This window comes from Chiloscyllium plagiosum, unplaced genomic scaffold (assembly GCF_037043375.1).
Source record: "Chiloscyllium plagiosum isolate Xiang-an unplaced genomic scaffold, Cpla_swu_hap1 HiC_scaffold_22, whole genome shotgun sequence".
In the NCBI taxonomy this organism is placed as follows: domain Eukaryota; kingdom Metazoa; phylum Chordata; class Chondrichthyes; order Orectolobiformes; family Hemiscylliidae; genus Chiloscyllium; species Chiloscyllium plagiosum.
Genome location: NW_028270160.1, coordinates 12,125,743 through 12,146,174, shown reverse-complemented (window position 1 = coordinate 12,146,174; position 20,432 = coordinate 12,125,743).

Genomic DNA, 20,432 nt, shown 5'->3' with positions numbered 1-20,432 from the left:
ACGGGGATAATCCTGACACACTGGGATAAAACTGTCACTCTGGGATAAAACTGTCACACTGGGATAAAACTGACACACCAGGATAGAACTGTGACACCGGTATAAAACAGTCACACTGAAATAAAACTGACACACCGGGATAAAACTGACACACCGGGAAAAAACTATCACTCTGGGATAAAACAGTCACACTGGGATAGAACTGCCACACTGGGATAAAACTGACACACCGGGATAAAACTGTCACACTGAGTTAAAACTGTCACACCGGGATAAAACTGCCACACTGGGATAAAACTGACACACCGGGATAAAAATGTCGCACTGGGATAAAACTGTCACACTGGGATAAAACTGTCACACTGGAATAAAAGTGACACGCTGGGATAAAACTGTCACACCGGGATAAAACTGACACACTGGGATAAATCTGTCACACCGGGATAAATCTGTCACACTGGGATAAAGCTGTCACACCGGGATAAAACTGATACACCGGAATAAAACTGTCACACTGGGATAAAATTGTCACACTGGGATAAAACTGACACACTGGGAGAAAAGTGTCACTCTGGGATAAAACTGTCACACCGGGATAAAACTGAAACACTGGGATAAAACTGACACACCGGGATAGAACTGTCAGTCCGGGATAAAACTGTCACACCGGGATAAAACTGACACACCGAGATAAAACTGACACACTGGGAGAAAACTGTCACTCTGGGATAGAACTGTCACTCTGGGATAAAACTGTCACACCGGGATAAAACTGACACACCGGGATAAAACTGTCACTCTGGCATAAAACTGTCCACCCGGGATGAAAAAGTCACACCGGGATAAAACTGTCACACCGGGATAAAATTGACACACCGGGATAAAACTGTCACACCGGGATAGAACTGTCACACCGGGATAAAACTGACACACCTGGGAAAAACTGTCACACTGGCATAAAACTGTCACACTGGGATAAAACTGTCTATCTGGGATAAAACTGTCACACTGAGATAAAACTGTCACACCGGGTTAAAACTGACACACCGAGAAAAAATTGTCACTCTGGGATAAAATTGTCACACTGAGATAAAACTGTCACACCGGGAGGAAACTGTCACACTGGGATAAAACGGACACCCTGGGATAAAACTGTCACACCGGGATAAAACTGACACACTGGGATAAAACTGACACACCTGGGAAAAACTGTCACACTGGCATAAAACTGTCACACTGGGATAAAACTGTCTATCTGGGATAAAACTGTCACACTGAGATAAAACTGTCACACCGGGATAAAACTGACACACCGGGATAAAACTGACACACCTGGGAAAAACTGTCACACTGGCATAAAACTGTCACACTGGGATAAAACTGTCACACCGGGATAAAACTGACACACCTGGAAAAAACTGTCACACTGGCATAAAACTGTCACACTGAAATAAATCTGTCTATCTGGGATAAAACTGTCACACTGAGATAAAACTGTCACACCGGGATAAAACTGACACACCGGGAAAAAATTGTCACTCTGGGATAAAACTGTCACACTGAGATAAAACTGTCACACCGGGAGGAAACTGTCAGACTGGGATAAAACGGACACCCTGGGATAAAACTGTCACACCGGGATAAAACTGACACACTGGGATAAAACTGACACTCCGCCATAAAACTGTCACACCCGGGATAAAGCTGTCACACTGGGATAAAACTGTCACACCGGGATAGAACTGTCACACCGGGATAAAACTGTCACACTGGGATAAAACTGACACACTGGGATAAAACTGTCACACCGGGATAGAACTGTCACACTGGGATAAAACTGTCACACTGGGATAAAACTGTCACACCGGGATAGAACTGACACACCGGGATAAATCTGTCACACTGGGATAAAACTGACACACTGGGATAAAACTGTCACACCGGGATTAAACTGTCACACTGGGATAAAACTGACACACTGGGATAAAACTGTCACACCAGGATAGAACTGTCACACCGGGATAAAACTGTCACACCGGGATAAAACTGTCACACTGGGATAAAACTGTCACACCGGGATAGAACTGTCACACCGGGATAAAACTGACACACTGGGATAAAACTGTCACACCGGGATAGAACTGTCACACCGGGATAAAACTGTTACACTGGGATAAAACTGTCACACCGGGATAGAACTGACACACTGGGATAAAACTGACACACCTGGGAAAAACTGTCACACTGGCATGAAACTGTCACACTGGGATAAAACTATCTATCTGGGATAAAACTGTCACACTGGGATAAAACTGTCACACCGGGATAGAACTGTCACACCGGGATAAAAATGTCACACTGGGAAAAAACTGTCACACCGGGATAAACCTGACACACCGGGATAAATCTGTCACACTGGGATAAAGCTGTCACACCGGGATAAAACTGACACACCGGGATAAAACTGTCACTCTGGGATAAAACTGTCACACTGAGATAAAACTGTCACACCGGGAGGAAATTGTCACACTGGGATAAAACGGACACCCTGGGATAAAACTGTCACACCGGGATAAAACTGTCACACTGGGATAAAACTGACACACCGGCATAAAACTGTCACACTGGGATAAGATTCAAACACTGGGATAAAACTGTCACACCGAGATAATACTGACACATTGTGATAAAACTGTCACTCTGGGATAAAACTGACACACCGGGATAAAACTGTCACTCTGGGATAAAACTGTCACACCAGGATAAAACTGTCACACTGGGATAAAACTGACACACCGGCATAAAACTGTCACACTGGGAGAAAACTGATACATCGGGATAAAACTGTCACACTGAGATAAAACTGTCACACCGGGATAAAACTGACACACCGGGATAAAACTGTCACACTGGGATAAAACTGTCACACGGGGATAAACCTGACACACTGGGATAAAATTGTCACACCGGGATAAAACTAACACACTGGGATAAAACTGTCACTCTGGGATAAACCTGTCACTCTGGCATAAACCTGTCACACTGGGATAAAACTGACACGCTGTGATAAAACTGTCACACTGGGATAAAACTGTCACACTGGGAAAAAACTGAGACACTGGGATAAAACTGTCACACTGGGATAAAAATGTCACACCGAGGTAAAACTGACACATTGAGATAAAACTGACTCACCGGGATAAAACTGTCACACCGGGATAAAACTGACACACTGGGATAAAACTGACACATTGTGATAAAACTGATACACCGGGATAAAACTGTCACTCTGGGATAAAACTGTCACACCGGAATAAAAACTGTCACACTGGGATAAAGCTGTGACACCGGGATAAAACTGTCACACCGGGATAAAACTGACACACTGGGAAAAAACTGTCATACCGGGATAAAACTGTCACTCTGGGATAAAACTGACACTCCGCCATAAAACTGTCACACCCGGGATCAAGCTGTAACACTGGGATAAAACTGACACACCGGGATAGAACTGTCACACCGGGATAAAACTGTCACTCTGGGATAAAACTGACACTGTGCCATAAAACTGTCACACCCGGGATAAAGCTGTCACACTGGGATAAAACTGACACACCGGGATAGAACTGTCACATCGAGATAAAACTGTCACACTGGGATAGAACTGTCACACTGGGATAAAGCTGTCACACCGGGATAAAACTGACACACCGGGATAAAACTGTCACTCTGGGATAAAACTGTCACACCGGGATAAAACTGCCACACTGGGATAAAACTGACACACCGGGATAAAACTGCCACTCAGGGATAAAACTGTCACACCGGGATAAAACTGTCACACTGGGATAAACCTGTCACACTGGTTAAAAGTGACACGCTGGGATAAATCTATCACACCGGGATAAATCTGTCACACTGGGATAAAGCTGTCACACCGGGATAAAAATGTCACTCTGGGATAAAACTGTCACACCGGGATAAAACTGACACACAGGGATATAACTGTCACACTGGGATAAAACTGACACACCGGGATAAAACTGTCACACTGGGATAAAACTGACACACCGGCATAAAACTGTCACTCTGGGATAAGATTCAAACACTGGGATAAAACTGTCACACCGAGATAATACTGACACATTGTGATAAAACTGTCACACTGGGATAAAATTGACACACCGGGATAAAACTGTCACTCTGGGATAAAACTGTCACACCAGGATAAAACTGTCAAACTGGGATAAAACTGACACACCGGCATAAAACTGTCACACTGGGATAAAACTGATACATCGGGTTAAACTGTCATACTGGGATAAAACTGTCACACTGGGATAAAACTGACACACCGGGATAAAACTGTCACACTGGGATAAAACTGTCACACGGGGATAAGCCTGACACACTGGGATAAAATTGTCACACCGGGATAAAACTAACACACTGGGATAAAACTGTCACTCTGGGATAAACCTGTCACTCTGGCATAAATCTGTCACACTGGGATAAAACTGACACACTGGGATAAAACTGTCACACTGGGATAAAACTGTCACACGGGGATAAGCCTGACACACTGGGATAAAATTGTCACACCGGGATAAAACTAACACACTGGGATAAAACTGTCACTCTGGGATAAACCTGTCACTCTGGCATAAATCTGTCACACTGGGATAAAACTGACACGCTGGGATAAAACTGTCACACTGGGATAAAACTGTCACACTGGGAAAAAACTGAGACACTGGGATAAAACTGTCACACTGGGATAAAAATGTCACACCGAGATAAAACTGACACATTGAGATAAAACTGACTCACCGGGATAAAACTGTCACACCGGGATAAAACTGACACACTGGGATAAAACTGACACATTGTGATAAAACTGTCACTCTGGGATAAAACTGTCACACCGGGATAAAAACTGTCACACTGGGAAAAAGCTGTGACACCGGGATAAAACTGTCACACCGGGATAAAACTGATACACCGGCATAAAACTGTCACACTGGGATAAAACTGATACATCGGGATAAAATTGTCATACTGGGATAAAACTGTCACACTGGGATAAAACTGACACACCGGGATAAAACTGTCACACTGGGATAAAACTGTCACGTGGGGATAAACCTGACACACTGGGATAAAATTGTCACACCGGGATAAAACTAACACACTGGGATAAAACTGTCACTCTGGGATAAACCTGTCACTCTGGCATAAAACTGTCACACTGAGGTAAAACTGTCACACTGGGATAAATCTGTCACACTGGGATAAAACTGACACACTGGGATAAAACTGTCACACCGGGATAAAACTGTCACACTGGGATAAATCTGTCACACCGGGATAAAACTGACACATTGAGATAAAACTGATTCACCGGGATAAAACTGTCACACCGGGATAAAACTGACACACTGGGATAAAACTGTCACACTGGGATAAAAATGTCACACCGAGATAAAACTGACACACCGGCATAAAACTGTCACTCTGGGATAAAATTCACACACAGGGATAAAACTGTCACACCGAGATAAAACTGACACATTGAGATAAAACTGATACAACGGGATAAAACTGTCACTCTGGGATAAAACTGTCACACCGGGATAAAAACTGTCACACTGGGATAAAGCTGTGACACCGGGATAAAACTGTCACACTGGGATAAAACTGATACACTGGGATAAAACTGTCACACTGGGATAAAACTGATACATTGGGATAAAACTGTCACACTGGGATAAAACTGATACATCGGGATAAAACTGTCATACTGGGATAAAACTGTCACACTGGGATAAAACTGACACACTGTGATAAAACTGTCACACCGGGATAAAACTGACACATCGGGATAAAACTGTCACACTGGGATAAAACTGTCACACCGAGATAAAACTGTCACACGGGGATAAACCTGCCACACTGGGATAAAACTGACACACCGGGATAAAACTGTCACACTGGGATAAAACTGTCACACCGGGATAAAACTGTCACACTGGAATAAAAGTGACACGCTGGGATAAAACTGTCACACCGGGATAAATCTGTCACACTGGGATAAAGCTGTCACACCGGGATAAAACTGTCACTCTGGGATAAATCTGTCACACCGGGATAAAACTGACACACTGGGATAAATCTGTCACACCGGGATAAATCTGTCACACTGGGATAAAGCTGTCACACCGGGATAAAACTGATACACCGGAATAAAACTGTCACTCTGGGATAAAACTGTCACACCGGGATAAAACTGAAACACTGGGATAAAACTGACACACCGGGATAGAACTGTCACTCCGGGATAAAATTGTCACACTGGGATAAAACTGTCACACTGGCATAAAACTGTCACACCGGGAAAAAACTGTCACTCTGGGATAAAACTGACACACCGGGATAGAACTGTCAGTCCGGGATAAAACTGTCACACCGGGATAAAACTGACACACCGAGATAAAACTGTCACTCTGGCATAAAACTGTCCATCCGGGATGAAAAAGTCACACCGGGATAAAACTGTCACACCGGGATAAAACTGACACACCGGGATGAAACTGTCACACCGTGATAGAACTGTCACACCGGGATAAAACTGACACACCTGGGAAAAACTGTCACGCTGGCATAAAACTGTCACACTGGGATAAAACTGTCTATCTGGGATAAAACTGTCACACTGAGATAAAACTGTCACACCGGGATAAAACTGACACACCGGGAAAAAATTGTCACTCTGGGATAAAACTGTCACACTGAGATAAAACTGTCACACCAGGAGGAAACTGTCACACTGGGATAAAACGGACACCCTGGGATAAAACTGTCACACCGGGATAAAACTGACACACTGGGATAAAACTGACACACCTGGGAAAAACTGTCACACTGGCATAAAACTGTCACACTGGGATAAAACTGTCTATCTGGGATAAATCTGTCACACTGAGATAAAACTGTCACACCGGGATAAAACTGACACACCGGGATAAAACTGACACACCTGGGATAAAATTGACACTCCGCCATAAAACTGTCACACCCGGGATAAAGCTGTCACACTGGGATAAAACTGTCACACCGGGATAGAACTGTCACACCGGGATAAAACTGTCACACTGGGATAAAACTGACACACTGGGATAAAACTGTCACACCGGGATAGAACTGTCACACTGGGATAAAACTGTCACACTGGGATAAAACTGTCACACCGGGATAGAACTGACACACCGGGATAAATCTGTCACACTGGGATAAAACTGACACACTGGGATAAAACTGTCACACCGGGATTAAACTGTCACACTGGGATAAAACTGACACACTGGGATAAAACTGTCACACCGGGATAGAACTGTCACACCGGGATAAAACTGTCACACTGGGAAAAAACTGTCACACCGGGATAAATCTGTCACACTGGGATAAAACTGTCTATCTGGGATAAAACTGTCACACTGAGATAAAACTGTCACACCGGGATAAAACTGACACACCGGGAAAAAGTTGTCACTCTGGGATAAAACTGTCACACTGAGATAAAACTGTCACACCAGGAGGAAACTGTCACACTGGGATAAAACGGACACCCTGGGATAAAACTGTCACACCGGGATAAAACTGACACCCTGGGATAAAACTGTCACACTGGCATAAAACTGTCACACTGGGATAAAACTGTCTATCTGGGATAAATCTGTCACACTGAGATAAAACTGTCACACCGGGATAAAACTGACACACTGGGATAAAACTGACACACCTGGGATAAAATTGACACTCCGCCATAAAACTGTCACACCCGGGATAAAGCTGTCACACTGGGATAAAACTGTCACACCGGGATAGAACTGTCACACCGGGATAAAACTGTCACACTGGGATAAAACTGACACACTGGGATAAAACTGTCACACCGGGATAGAACTGTCACACTGGGATAAAACTGTCACACTGGGATAAAACTGTCACACCGGGATAGAACTGACACACCGGGATAAATCTGTCACACTGGGATAAAACTGACACACTGGGATGAAACTGTCACACCGGGATTAAACTGTCACACTGGGATAAAACTGACACACTGGGATAAAACTGTCACACCGGGATAGAACTGTCACACCGGGATAAAACTGTCACACTGGGAAAAAACTGTCACACCGGGATAAATCTGTCACACTGGGATAAATCTGTCACACCGGGATAAAACTGTCACTCTGGGATAAATCTGTCACACCGGGATAAAACTGACACACTGGGATAAATCTGTCACACCGGGATAAATCTGTCACACTGGGATAAAGCTGTCACACCGGGATAAAACTGATACACCGGAATAAAACTGTCACACTGGGATAAAATTGTCACACCGGGATAAAACTGACACACTGGGAGAAAGGTGTCACTCTGGGATAAAACTGTCACACCGGGATAAAACTGAAACACTGGGATAAAACTGACACACCGGGATAGAACTGTCACTCCGGGATAAATTTGTCACACTGGGATAAAACTGTCACACTGGCATAAAACTGTCACACCGGGAAAAAACTGTCACTCTGGGATAAAACTGACACACCGGGATAGAACTGTCAGTCCGGGATAAAACTGTCACACCGGGATAAAACTGTCACACCGGGATAAAACTGTCACACCGAGATAAAACTGACACACTGGGAGAAAACTGTCACTCTGGGATAGAACTGTCACTCCGGGATAAAACTGTCACACCGGGATAAAACTGACACATCGAGATAAAACTGTCACTCTGGCATAAAACTGTCCCTCCGGGATGAAAAATTCACACCGGGATGAAACTGTCACAATGGGATAAAACTGATACATCGGGATAAAATTGTCATACTGGGATAAAACTGTCACACTGGGATAAAACTGACACACCGGGATAAAACTGTCACACTGGGATAAAACTGACACACCGGGATAGAACTGTCACTCCGGGATAAAACTGTCACACCGGGATAAAACTGACACACCGAGATAAAACTGACACACTGGGATAAAATTGTCACACCGGGATAAAACTAACACACTGGGATAAAACTGTCACTCTGGGATAAACCTGTCACTCTGGCATAAAACTGTCACACTGAGGTAAAACTGTCACACTGGGATAAATGTGTCACACTGGGATAAAACTGACACACTGGGATAAAACTGTCACACCGGGATAAAACTGTCACACTGGGATAAATCTGTCACACCGGGATAAAACTGACACATTGAGATAAAACTGTCACACTGGGATAAAAATGTCACACCGAGATAAAACTGACACATTGAGATAAAACTGACACACCGGCATAAAACTGTCACTCTGGGATAAAATTCACACACAGGGATAAAACTGTCACACCGGGATAAAACTGACACATTGAGATAAAACTGATACACCGGGATAAAACTGATACAACGGGATAAAACTGTCACTCTGGGATAAAACTGTCACACCGGGATAAAAACTGTCACACTGGGATAAAGCTGTGACACCGGGATAAAACTGTCACACTGGGATAAAACTGATACACCGGCATAAAATTATCACACTGGGATAAAACTGATACATCGGGATAAAACTGTCACACTGGGATAAAACTGATACATCGGGATACAACTGTCATACTGGGATAAAACTGTCATACTGGGATAAAACTGACACACTGGGATAAAACTGTCACACCGGGATAAAACTGACACATCGGGATAAAACTGTCACACTGGGATAAAACTGTCACACCGAGATAAAACTGTCACACGGGGATAAACCTGACACACTGGGATAAAACTGACACACCGGGATAAAACTGTCACACTGAGATAAAACTGTCACACCGGGATAAAACTGCCACACTGGGATAAAACTGACACACCGGGATAAAACTGTCACACTGGAATAAAAGTGACACGCTGGGATAAAACTGTCACACCGGGATAAATCTGTCACACTGGGATAAAGCTGTCACACCGGGATAAAACTGTCACTCTGGGATAAATCTGTCACACCGGGATAAAACTAACACACTGGGATAAATCTGTCACACCGGGATAAATCTGTCACACTGGGATAAAGCTGTCACACCGGGATAAAACTGATACATCGGAATAAAACTGTCACTCTGGGATAAAACTGTCACACCGGGATAAAACTGAAACACTGGGATAAAACTGACACACCGGGATAGAACTGTCACTCCGGGATAAAATTGTCACACTGGGATAAAACTGTCACACTGGCATAAAACTGTCACATCGGGAAAAAACTGTCACTCTGGGATAAAACTGACACACCGGGATAGAACTGTCACTCCGGGATAAAACTGTCACACCGGGATAAAACTGACACACCGAGATAAAACTGACACACTGGGAGAAAACTGTCACTCTGGGATAGAACTGTCACTCCGGGATAAAACTGTCACACCGGGATAAAACTGACACATCGAGATAAAACTGTCACTCTGGCATAAAACTGTCCATCCGGGATGAAAAAGTCACACCGGGATAAAACTGTCACACCGGGATAAAACTGACACACCGGGATGAAACTGTCACACCGGGATAGAACTGTCACACCGGGATAAAACTGACACACCTGGGAAAAACTGTCACGCTGGCATAAAACTGTCACACTGGGATAAAACTGTCTATCTGGGATAAAACTGTCACACTGAGATAAAACTGTCACACCGGGATAAAACTGACACACCGGGAAAAAATTGTCACTCTGGGATAAAACTGTCACACTGAGATAAAACTGTCACACCGGGAGGAAACTGTCACACTGGGATAAAACTGACACACGGGGATAAAACTGACACACCGGGATTAAACTGACACACCTGGAAAAAACTGTCACACCGGGATAAAACTGTCACACCGGGATAAAACTGTCACACCGAGATAAAACTGACACACTGGGAGAAAACTGTCACTCTGGGATAGAACTGTCACTCCGGGATAAAACTGTCACACCGGGATAAAACTGACACATCGAGATAAAACTGTCACTCTGGCATAAAACTGTCCCTCCGGGATGAAAAATTCACACCGGGATAAAACTGTCACACCGGGATAAAACTGACACACCGGGATGAAACTGTCACAATGGGATAAAACTGATACATCGGGATAAAATTGTCATACTGGGATAAAACTGTCACACTGGGATAAAACTGACACACCGGGATAAAACTGTCACACTGGGATAAAACTGACACACCGGGATAGAACTGTCACTCCGGGATAAAACTGTCACACCGGGATAAAACTGACACACCGAGATAAAACTGACACACTGGGATAAAATTGTCAGACCGGGATAAAACTAACACACTGGGATAAAACTGTCACTCTGGGATAAACCTGTCACTCTGGCATAAAACTGTCACACTGAGGTAAAACTGTCACACTGGGATAAATGTGTCACACTGGGATAAAACTGACACACTGGGATAAAACTGTCACACCGGGATAAAACTGTCACACTGGGATAAATCTGTCACACCGGGATAAAACTGACACATTGAGATAAAACTGTCACACTGGGATAAAAATGTCACACCGAGATAAAACTGACACATTGAGATAAAACTGACACACCGGCATAAAACTGTCACTCTGGGATAAAATTCACACACAGGGATAAAACTGTCACACCGAGATAAAACTGACACATTGAGATAAAACTGATACAACGGGATAAAACTGTCACTCTGGGATAAAACTGTCACACCGGGATAAAAACTGTCACACTGGGATAAAGCTGTGACACCGGGATAAAACTGTCACACTGGGATAAAACTGATACACCGGCATAAAATTATCACACTGGGATAAAACTGATACATCGGGATAAAACTGTCACACTGGGATAAAACTGATACATCGGGATACAACTGTCATACTGGGATAAAACTGTCATACTGGGATAAAACTGACACACTGGGATAAAACTGTCACACCGGGATAAAACTGACACATCGGGATAAAACTGTCACACTGGGATAAAACTGTCACACCGAGATAAAACTGTCACACGGGGATAAACCTGACACACTGGGATAAAACTGACACACCGGGATAAAACTGTCACACTGAGATAAAACTGTCACACCGGGATAAAACTGCCACACTGGGATAAAACTGACACACCGGGATAAAACTGTCACACTGGAATAAAAGTGACACGCTGGGATAAAACTGTCACACCGGGATAAATCTGTCACACTGGGATAAAGCTGTCACACCGGGATAAAACTGTCACTCTGGGATAAATCTGTCACACCGGGATAAAACTAACACACTGGGATAAATCTGTCACACCGGGATAAATCTGTCACACTGGGATAAAGCTGTCACACCGGGATAAAACTGATACATCGGAATAAAACTGTCACTCTGGGATAAAACTGTCACACCGGGATAAAACTGAAACACTGGGATAAAACTGACACACCGGGATAGAACTGTCACTCCGGGATAAAATTGTCACACTGGGATAAAACTGTCACACTGGCATAAAACTGTCACATCGGGAAAAAACTGTCACTCTGGGATAAAACTGACACACCGGGATAGAACTGTCACTCCGGGATAAAACTGTCACACCGGGATAAAACTGACACACCGAGATAAAACTGACACACTGGGAGAAAACTGTCACTCTGGGATAGAACTGTCACTCCGGGATAAAACTGTCACACCGGGATAAAACTGACACATCGAGATAAAACTGTCACTCTGGCATAAAACTGTCCATCCGGGATGAAAAAGTCACACCGGGATAAAACTGTCACACCGGGATAAAACTGACACACCGGGATGAAACTGTCACACCGGGATAGAACTGTCACACCGGGATAAAACTGACACACCTGGGAAAAACTGTCACGCTGGCATAAAACTGTCACACTGGGATAAAACTGTCTATCTGGGATAAAACTGTCACACTGAGATAAAACTGTCACACCGGGATAAAACTGACACACCGGGAAAAAATTGTCACTCTGGGATAAAACTGTCACACTGAGATAAAACTGTCACACCGGGAGGAAACTGTCACACTGGGATAAAACTGACACACGGGGATAAAACTGACACACCGGGATTAAACTGACACACCTGGAAAAAACTGTCACACTGGCATAAAACTGTCACTCTGGGATAAAACTGTCACACCGGGATTAAACTGACACACCTGGAAAAAACTGTCACACTGGCATAAAACTGTCACACTGGGATAGAACTGTCAATCTGGGATAAATCTGTCACACTGAGATAAAACTGTCACACCGGGATAAAACTGACACACCGGGATAAAACTGACACACCTGGAAAAAACTGTCACACTGGCATAAAACTGTCACTCTGGGATAAAACTGTCACACCGGGATTAAACTGACACACCTGGAAAAAACTGTCACACTGGCATAAAACTGTCACACTGGGATAAAACTGTCTATCTGGGATAAAACTGTCACACTGAGATAAAACTGTCACACCGGGATAAAACTGACACACCGGGAAAAAATTGTCACTCTGGGATAAAACTGTCACACTGAGATAAAACTGTCACACCGGGAGGAAACTGTCACACTGGGATAAAACGGACACCCTGGGCTAAAACTGTCACACCGGGATAAAACTGACACACTGGGAAAAAAGGGTCACACCGGGATAAAACTGTCACTCTGGGATAAAATTGACACTCCGCCATAAAACTGTCACACCCGGGATAAAGTTGTCACACTGGGATAAAACTGTCACACCGGGATAGAACTATCACACCGGGATAAAACTGTCACACTGGGATAAAACTGACAAACTGGGATAAAACTGTCACACCGGGATAGAACTGTCACACCGGGATAAAACTGTCACACTGGGAAAAAACTGTCACACCGGGATAAATCTGTCACACTGGGATAAAGCTGTCACACCGGGATAAAACTGTCACTCTGGGATAAATCTGTCACACCGGGATAAAACTGACACACTGGGATAAATCTGTCACACCGGGATCAATCTGTCACACTGGGATAAAGCTGTCACACCGGGATAAAACTGATACACCGGAATAAAACTGTCACACTGGGATAAAATTGTCACACTGGGATAAAACTGACACACTGGGAGAAAAGTGTCACTCTGGGATAAAACTGTCACACCGGGATAAAACTGAAACACTGGGATAAAACTGACACACCGGGATAGAACTGTCACTCCGGGATAAAATTGTCACACTGGGATAAAACTGTCACACTGGCATAAAACTGTCACACCGGGAAAAAACTGTCACTCTGGGATAAAACTGACACACCGGGATAGAACTGTCACTCCGGGATAAAACTGTCACACCGGGATAAAACTGACACACCGAGATAAAACTGACACACTGGGAGAAAACTGTCACTCTGGGATAGAACTGTCACTCCGGGATAAAACTGTCACACCGGGATAAAACTGACACATCGAGATAAAACTGTCACTCTGGCATAAAACTGTCCATCCGGGATGAAAAAGTCACACCGGGATAAAACTGTCACACCGGGATAAAACTGACACACCGGGATGAAACTGTCACACCGGGATAGAACTGTCACACCGGGATAAAACTGACACACCTGGGAAAAACTGTCACGCTGGCATAAAACTGTCACACTGGGATAAAACTGTCTATCTGGGATAAAACTGTCACACTGAGATAAAACTGTCACACCGGGATAAAACTGACACACCAGGAAAAAATTGTCACTCTGGGATAAAACTGTCACACTGAGATAAAACTGTCACACCGGGAGGAAACTGTCACACTGGGATAAAACGGACACCCTGGGATAAAACTGTCACACCGGGATAAAACTGACACACGGGGATAAAACTGACACACCTGGGAAAAACTGTCACACTGGCATAAAACTGTCACACTGGGATAAAACTGTCTATCTGGGATAAATCTGTCACACTGAGATAAAACTGTCACACCGGGATAAAACTGACACACCGGGATAAAACTGACACACCTGGGAAAAACTGTCACACTGGCATAAAACTGTCACTCTGGGATAAAACTGTCACACCGGGATAAAACTGACACACCTGGAAAAAACTGTCACACTGGCATAAAACTGTCACACTGGGATAAAACTGTCTATTTGGGATAAAACTGTCACACTGAGATAAAACTGTCACACCGGGATAAAACTGACACACCGGGAAAAAATTGTCACTCTGGGATAAAACTGTCACACTGAGATAAAACTGTCACACCAGGAGGAAACTGTCAGACTGGGATAAAACGGACACCCTGGGATAAAACTGTCACACCGGGATAAAACTGACACACTGGGAAAAAAGGGTCACACCGGGAAAAAACTGTCACTCTGGGATAAAATTGACACTCCGCCATAAAACTGTCACACCCGGGATAAAGCTGTCACACTGGGATAAAACTGTCACACCGGGATAGAACTGTCACACCGGGATAAAACTGTCACACTGGGATAAAACTGACACACTGGGATAAAACCGTCACACTGGGATAGAACTGTCTCACTGGGATAAAACTGTCACACTGGGATAAAACTGTCACACCGGGATAGAACTGACACACCGGGATAAATCTGTCACACTGGGATAAAACAGACACACTGGGATAAAACTGTCACACCGGGATTAAACTGTCACACTGGGATAAAACTGACACACTGGGATAAAACTGTCACACCGGGATAGAACTGTCACACCGGGATAAAATTGTCACATTGGGAAAAAACTGTCACACCGGGATAAACCTGACACACCGGGATAAATCTGTCACACTGGGATAAAGCTGTCACACCGGGATAAAACTGACACACCGGGATAAAACTGTCACTCTGGGATAAAACTGTCACACTGAGATAAAACTGTCACACCGGGAGGAAACTGTCACACTGGGATACAACGGACACCCTGGGATAAAACTGTCACACCGGGATAAAACTGACACATCGAGATAAAACTGTCACTCTGGCATAAAACTGTCCATCCGGGATGAAAAAGTCACACCGGGATAAAACTGTCACACCGGGATAAAACTGACACACCGGGATGAAACTGTCACACCGGGATAGAACTGTCACACCGGGATAAAACTGACACACCTGGGAAAAACTGTCACGCTGGCATAAAACTGTCACACTGGGATAAAACTGTCTATCTGGGATAAAACTGTCACACTGAGATAAAACTGTCACACCGGGATAAAACTGACACACCGGGAAAAAATTGTCACTCTGGGATAAAACTGTCACACTGAGATAAAACTGTCACACCGGGAGGAAACTGTCACACTGGGATAAAACTGACACACGGGGATAAAACTGACACACCTGGGAAAAACTGTCACACTGGCATAAAACTGTCACACTGGGATAAAACTGTCAATCTGGGATAAATCTGTCACACTGAGATAAAACTGTCACACCGGGATAAAACTGACACACCGGGATAAAACTGACACACCTGGAAAAAACTGTCACACTGGCATAAAACTGTCACTCTGGGATAAAACTGTCACACCGGGATTAAACTGACACACCTGGAAAAAACTGTCACACTGGCATAAAACTGTCACACTGGGATAAAACTGTCTATCTGGGATAAAACTGTCACACTGAGATAAAACTGTCACACCGGGATAAAACTGACACACCGGGAAAAAATTGTCACTCTGGGATAAAACTGTCACACTGAGATAAAACTGTCACACCGGGAGGAAACTGTCACACTGGGATAAAACGGACACCCTGGGCTAAAACTGTCACACCGGGATAAAACTGACACACTGGGAAAAAAGGGTCACACCGGGATAAAACTGTCACTCTGGGATAAAATTGACACTCCGCCATAAAACTGTCACACCCGGGATAAAGTTGTCACACTGGGATAAAACTGTCACACCGGGATAGAACTGTCACACCGGGATAAAACTGTCACACTGGGATAAAACTGATAAACTGGGATAAAACTGTCACACCGGGATAGAACTGTCACACCGGGATAAAACTGTCACACTGGGAAAAAACTGTCACACCGGGATAAATCTGTCACACTGGGATAAAGCTGTCACACCGGGATAAAACTGTCACTCTGGGATAAATCTGTCACACCGGGATAAAACTGACACACTGGGATAAATCTGTCACACCGGGATCAATCTGTTACACTGGGATAAAGCTGTCACACCGGGATAAAACTGATACACCGGAATAAAACTGTCACACTGGGATAAAATTGTCACACTGGGATAAATCTGACACACTGGGAGAAAAGTGTCACTCTGGGATAAAACTGTCACACCGGGATAAAACTGAAACACTGGGATAAAACTGACACACCGGGATAAAACTGTCACACTGGAATAAAAGTGACACGCTGGGATAAAACTGTCACACCGGGATAAATCTGTCACACTGGGATAAAGCTGTCACACCGGGATAAAACTGCCACACTGGGATAAAACTGACACACCGGGATAAAACTGTCACACTGGGATAAAACTGTCACACCGGGATAAAACTGTCACACTGGAATAAAAGTGACACGCTGGGATAAAACTGTCACACCGGGATAAATCTGTCACACTGGGATAAAGCTGTCACACCGGGATAGAACTGACACACCGGGATAAATCTGTCACACTGGGATAAAACTGACACACTGGGATAAAACTGTCACACCGGGATTAAACTGTCACACTGGGATAAAACTGACACACTGGGATAAAACTGTCACACCGGGATAGAACTGTCACACCGGGATAAAACTGTCATAATGGGAAAAAACTGTCACACCGGGATAAACCTGACACACCGGGATAAATCTGTCACACTGGGATAAAGCTGTCACACCGGGATAAAAGTGACACACCGGGATAAAACTGTCTATCGGGGATAAAACTGTCACACTGAGATAAAACTGTCACACCGGGATAAAACTGACACACCGGGAAAAAATTGTCACTCTGGGATAAAACTGTCACACTGAGATAAAACTGTCACACTGGGATAAAACTGTCACACCGGGATAGAACTGACACACCGGGATAAATCTGTCACACTGGGATAAAACTGACACACCGGCATAAAACTGTCACTCTGGGATAAAATTCACAACAGGGATAAAACTGTCACACCGAGATAAAACTGACACATTGAGATAAAACTGATACAATGGGATAAAACTGTCACTCTGGGATAAAACTGTCACACCGGGATAAAAACTGTCACACTGGGATAAAGCTGTGACACCGGGATAAAACTGTCACACTGGGATAAAACTGATACACCGGCATAAAACTATCACACTGGGATAAAACTGATACATCGGGATAAAACTGTCACACTGGGATAAAACTGATACATCGGGATAAAACTGTCATACTGGGATAAAACTGTCACACTGGGATAAAACTGACACACTGGGATAAAACTGTCACACCGGGATAAAACTGACACATCGGGATAAAACTGTCACACTGGGATAAAACTGTCACACCGAGATAAAACTGTCACACGGGGATAAACCTGACACACTGGGATAAAACTGACACACCGGGATAAAACTGTCACACTGAGATAAAACTGTCACACCGGGATAAAACTGCCACACTGGGATAAAACTGACACACCGGGATAAAACTGTCACACTGGGATAAAACTGTCACACCGGGATAAAACTGTCACACTGGAATAAAAGTGACACGCTGGGATAAAACTGTCACACCGGGATAAATCTGTCACACTGGGATAAAGCTGTCACACCGGGATAAAACTGCCACACTGGGATAAAACTGACACACCGGGATAAAACTGTCACACTGGGATAAAACTGTCACACCGGGATAAAACTGTCACACTGGAATAAAAGTGACACGCTGGGATAAAACTGTCACACCGGGATAAATCTGTCACACTGGGATAAAGCTGTCACACCGGGATAGAACTGACACACCGGGATAAATCTGTCACACTGGGATAAAACTGACACACTGGGATAAAACTGTCACACCGGGATTAAACTGTCACACTGGGATAAAACTGACACACTGGGATAAAACTGTCACACCGGGATAGAACTGTCACACCGGGATAAAACTGTCATAATGGGAAAAAACTGTCACACCGGGATAAACCTGACACACCGGGATAAATCTGTCACACTGGGATAAAGCTGTCACACCGGGATAAAACTGACACACCGGGATAAAACTGTCACACCGAGATAAAACTGACACATTGAGATAAAACTGATAAAACGGGATAAAACTGTCACTCTGGGATAAAACTGTCACACCGGGATAAAAACTGTCACACTGGGATAAAGCTGTGACACCGGGATAGAACTGTCACACCGGGATAAAATTGTCACATTGGGAAAAAACTGTCACACCGGGATAAAAGTGACACGCTGGGATAAAACTGTCACACCGGGATAAATCTGTCACACTGGGATAAAGCTGTCACACCGGGATAAAACTGTCACTCTGGGATAAAACTGTCACACCGGGATAAATCTGTCACACCGGGATAAATCTGTCACACTGGGATAAAGCTGTCACACCGGGATAAAACTGACACACTGGGATAAAACTGACACACCGGGATAAAACTGTCACACTGAGATAAAACTGTCACACCGGGATAAAACTGCCACACTGGGATAAAACTGACACACCGGGATAAATCTGTCACACTGGGATAAAACTGACACACCGAGATAAAACTGTCACACTGGAATAAAAGTGACACGCTGGGATAAAACTGTCACACCGGGATAAATCTGTCACACTGGGATAAAGCTGTCACACCGGGATAAAACTGTCACTCTGGGATAAAACTGTCACACCGGGATAAATCTGTCACACTGGGATAAAGCTGTCACACCGGGATAAAACTGATACACCGGAATAAAACTGTCACACTGGGATAAAATTGTCACACTGGGATAAAACTGTCACACTGGCATAAAACTGTCACACTGGGATAAAACTGTCTATCTGGGATAAATCTGTCACACTGAGATAAAACTGTCACACCGGGATAAAACTGACACACCGGGATAAAACTGACACACCTGGGAAAAAATGTCACACTGGCATAAAACTGTCACTCTGGGATAAAACTGTCTATCTGGGATAAATCTGTCACACTGAGATAAAACTGACACACCTGGGAAAAACTGTCACACTGGCATAAAACTGTCACACTGGGATAAAACTGTCTATCTGGGATAAATCTGTCACACTGAGATAAAACTGTCACACCGGGATAAAACTGACACACCGGGATAAAACTGACACACCTGGGAAAAAATGTCACACTGGCATAAAA